Here is a 5,840-nt window from a genome sequence, read left to right on the forward strand (position 1 = left end):
TCATCCAAAGGAGGCGGTCAAGCCGCCAGGCAGTCGGGCGGTCGGGCCCTCCGGCAGTAAGTCGGGCCCTCCGATCGGTCGGGCCCTCCGACAGTAAGTCGGCGGGTATCCCCCAACAGTTGCCCCCCTCCACTCCTAAGTCGGATGGCGCGCTGGCCGAGGCTTCCATTCGGATAGCAATCCCAGACGACTCGGAGTGGATTTGTCGTACGCGAGGGTCCGACCGTACCGCCGGTTGATACGGTGTCAGGCGCCTCATAAATGTTTCGAGGCTTACTGGCGTCCGACGTCCAGTCGGCATCAGACGTCTCGTCCCATCAGCGTCAGGTGTCAGTCGGCGCCGGACGCTCCGTCGTGTCGGATGTTCTGCTGGTGTCAGCGATAAAACCGGCGCCAGGTGTTATGTCCCATCGGGAAGTGGAACCGTCATTCCCGCCGCCCCCTCGGGAACACCAAGCATCGCGTCCCGTCGGGAACACCAACCGCCGCGTCCCTTCGCGCCACGCGGCGTGCGGCCATTGGTTCGCGTTCGGTGGAGCGGATGGAGGCGACGTGGCGCGATCTGAAGGGTGGTGCGTCGAACCGTCGGACCACCGAACGGCCCTGATGACGCCACGCGGCGAAATCTGGGGAGCCTTCGTCGGTCGTGCCTGCATCTCGACCGTTGGGGGGCACTATATATACAAAGTCATCCCCACATGATTTTTACCTTTCTCATTTTTACAGTCGAGACTCCGCAGCTGGGGCCTCCGACTCTGGCAGAACCACACCGCTGAGGTCGAGTTCGGGGTACAAGCTCCGAACGGCTTCCCGGGCATCCTCGTACCCAACTTGGTACGAAAGGTAGCCGCTCTCCAAGAGCTCTTCGCGGTACTCCTCCGAGTCCCGGAAGACCTCGATCGCCCGACCCAAAGCCTCCTTTGCCGACTCTGCCTCGGCTTTGGCGACGTCTGCGTCGGCCTGTGCGGCGGAACGGCCTTCTTCGGCCTTGGCGAGGTTCCCGAGACTTGCTCGGAGTTGCTCGCGCTCGGCCTCCAGCTCTTTGCCGACGCTGTCTCGCTCGTGTCGGAGCCGACGGATGGTTCGGGACTTCTTGGCAGTGTCATCCTTCGCCGACTTGAGCTCCGACTCCAGTGACGCCTTGGCCTCCTTGAGTCCGGAGACCTCCTCCGAAAATCGGGAGACCTCCCCTTCGAGTCGGTTCTCCCGGTCGACCGACTGTTGAAATTGGTCGACAAGGACGGCCTTCTCGGCTTCGAGGCCCGCGACCTTGTCTCTCCAGGCCGCGTGCATGTCCCCAAACTTCCGATATCCGGCCTCCAGCTCGGATATGTTGAAGACCAACTGCACGAAAAAGAAGAACCGACTGTTAGTAAGCCGAACTTGCAAGGCTACGATTAAGAACAGAAGGAAGGAGACTTTACCCGAATCAGCATCGGATAGAAGGACGACAGCATGTCGGAGACACGCTGGTTCTTCATCGCTCCGATGTCGGCAGGAAGGAGCAGTCCTTGGCATAGTCTCCTGGCCAAGTCGTGGTTGGCCAAGCCCGACGCACCCTCGGGAAGCGGAAAATCGGCCGACCCGCCCGCCGACCGACCTTCGTCACCCGACGCCATTGGGGCCTTACCTCGGCTGGCCGTCCAGGCCCTGACGTCGGAGATCGACGGCAAGCTCGAACCCGACCGAGTCTCGGCAGACGGCGCGGCGGTAGCATGCGTCGGCTGGTCAGGTTCGCGGACCTCCTCCCGAACCTCCGGAATCTGCCGGTCGGTCGGCGTGCCCCCGGCAGGATCAGCCGCTCGACGGTCGGGCGAAGCAGCTCCCCCGACTGACGGTCCCTCGGACGGGACGTCTACCAGCACCGTCGGCACCGACAGTGCGATCACCGGCTCCGCCGCCGACCCGGCTGGTTCGCTCGGCGGAACCACGCGGGGCCTCTTGGGAGGCTGCGACGGCCCGGCACCTGCTGCCGGCCTCTTCCTCACTGCATGCTGACGTATGTCGGCTGCCGACAGTCGCGTCCTCGGCGGCATATCTGAAAAAGACGACTAAAGGTCAGAGCTAAAGAGGAAGGCAGAAAAGAAAATGAAGATGTCGGGAGAATGCAAACCGACCTAAACGGGGGACCGGGCTAAGGCCGGCGTCGTACAAGGCCTGCTCGGTGACGAGCTAGCTCTGCTTCGGCACCGAGATGTCCTTTAGCCGATGGAAGTCCTCCCGATCGTCGGCCTCCACCCGACTGTTCTCGTTCGGATCGGTTCGGGGATTCTCCCAACGGACGGGAAACCCCCATGGAGCCAAGGACGACACAAAGAAAAATTGGTTCTTCCATCCGTGAATGGACGTCGGAAGACCAGTGATAAAAGAGAGTCCTTTCCGAGGAATGAAGTACCACCACCCTCGGGCTTTAGGGTGGGGACGGAGGACAAAGAAAACTCGGAAGAGAGAGATCCGAGGTTCGGTCGGCGGAAGCCGACACAAGAGGGCGAAGCTGACTATTAGCCGAACCGAGTTCGGCGCAAGTTGTGTCGGGCACAGCCCGTAATAGTCCAGAACGTTTCGGACGAACTCCGGAACCGGGAATCTAAGGCCGGTCCGGAGATCCTCCAGATAGAACGCCACCTGACCCTCGGGCGGGCTATTGACCCGACCATCGGCGCCAGGGGCGAACAGCCGAAACTGCTCCGGGATGCAGTACTGCTCCCGGAGCCGATCGACGTTCGGCCCCGAAAGTGAAGAAGCCTCCACCTCCGGGGACGACCGAGTGTCTTCGGTCGGTTCACCCGACCGACTACCTCGTGGGGACGTCCTGGCCATGAGTTCAAGGAAATGGCGAGGAGGAAAGAAAGAAGGAGGAGGAAAGCTACTCTAGCCCTTGGAAGGGAGAAATCGCAAATGGGGGCAGGGCGGAGAAGTACCTGGAGCGGAGGCTCAAGCGGCAGAGTCTCGACTGTAAAAATGAGAAAGGTAAAAATCATGTGGGGGGTGACTTTGTATATATAGTGCCCCCAACGGTCGAGATGCAGGCACGACCGACGAAGGCTCCCCAGATTTCGCCGCGTGGCGTCATCAGGGCCGTTCGGCGGTCCGACGGTTCGACGCACCACCCTTCAGATCGCGCCACGTCGCCTCCATCCGCTCCACCGAACGCGAACCAATGGCCGCACGCCGCGTGGCGCGAAGGGACGCGGCGGTTGGTGTTCCCGACGGGACGCGACGCTTGGTGTTCCCGAGGGGGCGCGGGAATGACGGTTCCACTTCCCGATGGGACATGACACCTGGCGCCGGTTTTATCGCTGACACCAGCAGAACATCCGACACGACGGAGCGTCCGGCGCCGACTGACACCTGACGCTGATGGGACGAGACGTCTGATGCCGACTGGACGTCGGACGCCAGTAAGCCTCGCAACATTTATGAGGCGCCTGACACCGTATCAACCGGCGGTACGTCGGACCCTCGCGTACGACAAATCCACTCCCAGTCGTCCGGGATTGCTACCCGAATGGAAGCCTCGGCCAGCGCGCCACCCGACTTAGGAGTGGAGGGGGGCAACTGTTGGGGGATACCCGCCGACTTACTGTCGGAGGGCCCGACCGATCGGAGGGCCCGACTTACTGCCGGAGGGCCCGACCGCCCGACTGCCTGGCGGCTTGACCGCCTCCTTTGGATGACTCCGACTGGCTGATAGACCGACCGATCGTCGGTCGGGGCGACCGACTGACGGATGCCATCAGTAGCTAACTACCGACCAGTCTACAGCCCATCACCGGTCGGGGGTATGTCTGGCGTAACCATCCCGACCGACTGAACCCGGGGGTCCGAGGCCCGACTTACATGAAGCTCGCCGACCGACCGGAGGAGCCCGCCGAACCAAGCAGGCCCCCGGCCAATAGTCGGCTTTCTCCACTCCGACAGATCCAAAAATCACCCCGCCGACAGACTCCGAGGCCGGTGCATCCCAGGTATGACTCCTACACTCCTCTCTCCGCTCCCCGTGCGCAGATCTTGATGGAGATCGAGGGGGAAGAGTACCTGCGACGGCCTCCGCCTCTGAAGGCAAAGGGCCTCGACCATTGGAAGTACTGCCGGTTCCATCGGAGCCACGGCCACGACACCGAGCGGTGCATCCAGTTGAAGGATGAGATCGAAAATCTCATCCGCCGGGGGTATCTCGGCAAATTCCGGAGGAGTCCGCCGACCCAACCGGTTGCCGATCGACGCTCCCAGCCGACTGAAGAGGCGCCGACTAACCGGCCGACGGTCGGAGTCATCAACATGATCTCCAAGCGGTTGGGATCGGGGACGTCTACAGGAAGGGAGCCGACGAAAAAGCCGCGACCGGACGACGTAATCACCTTCACAGAAGACGACGTTCGGGGCCTCCAGACTCCCCATGACGACGCTGTTGTTGTATCGGCGACAATAGCCAATTATGATGTAAAACGAATTTTTGTTGATAATGAAAGTTCGATAAATATTTTGTTTTACTCGACCTTCTCCCGAATGCGACTATCAACTGACCGACTTAGGAGGGTCTCCACGCCCTTGATCGGCTTTGCCGGAGACACCGTCACGACAGAAGGAGAAATCACCCTGCCCGTGACGGTCGGTACCGAACCACGGCAAAGCACGGTCTCCCTCATTTTCGCGGTCGTCCAAGTTCCTTCGGCCTACAACGCCATACTCGGGCGACCCGGATTGAACGCCCTCAGGGCGATCGTCTCGACGTACCATCTCCTTGTTCGATTCCCGACCAAAAATGGGGTCGGAGAGATGCGTGGAGATCAACAGCTCGTCCGACGATGCTTCCAAATCTCCGCTCAAACGACGAGACAAAGGATCCCCTGACAATCGACAAACTGGATCAACGGGAGGAGGAAGAGCGGGGTTCGCCGGTCGAGCAGCTCGAGGCGATCCCGATAGGAGAAAATCCTGACAGAAAAGTTTGGGTCGGGTCTCAATTGCCCGACACCGAACGTCACCGACTGGCGGAGCTGCTGACGGCCAATGCCGACATATTCGCTTGGTCGGCAGCAGATATGTCGGGCATCCCTCCAGAGACAATTACTCACCGACTCAACATCGACCCGACAATGAAGCCGGTGAGGCAGAAGAAAAGGTCCTTCGCCCCAGAAAGACAGAAGGCCATCGACGAAGAAGTGGACAAGCTGCTCGAAGCAGGCTTCATCCGAGAATCCACGTATCCCGATTGGCTCGCCAATGTTGTCATGGTCAAGAAAGCCAACGGGAAGTGGAGGATTTGCATCGACTATACCGACCTCAACCGAGCCTGCCCGAAGGATAGCTTCCCACTTCCGAAGATTGACCAGCTGGTGGATGCGACGTCCGAATTTCGACTGCTCAGCTTAATGGACGCCTTCGCCGGGTACAACCAGATCCGGATGGTGCCTGAAGACGAGGAGCACACCGCGTTCGTGACTCCCAAGGGCCTCTACTGTTATCGGGTGATGCCCTTCGGATTGCAGAATGCCGGCGCCATCTACCAGCGACTCGTCAATAAGGTCTTCAAAGACCAGATCGGGCGTAACATGGAGGTGTACGTGGACGACATGCTGGTGAAGAGCACGCAGATCCCGGACCATGTTCAGGATCTCGAGGAGGCCTTCCGCACCCTTCGACGACACCGAATGAAGCTCAACCCGACCAAATGCGCTTTCGGGGTGACCTCAGGGAAGTTCCTCGGATTCCTCGTTTCTCAGAGAGGGATCGAGGCCAACCCTGAGAAGATAAAGGCAATCCTCGACATGCGTCATCCGAACACCAAGAAGGAGGTCCAACAGCTGAACGGAAGAATCGTCGCTCTTAGCCGATTC

This window comes from Elaeis guineensis, chromosome 2 (genome assembly GCF_000442705.2).
Source record: "Elaeis guineensis isolate ETL-2024a chromosome 2, EG11, whole genome shotgun sequence".
NCBI classification, from domain to species: Eukaryota; Viridiplantae; Streptophyta; class Magnoliopsida; order Arecales; family Arecaceae; genus Elaeis; species Elaeis guineensis.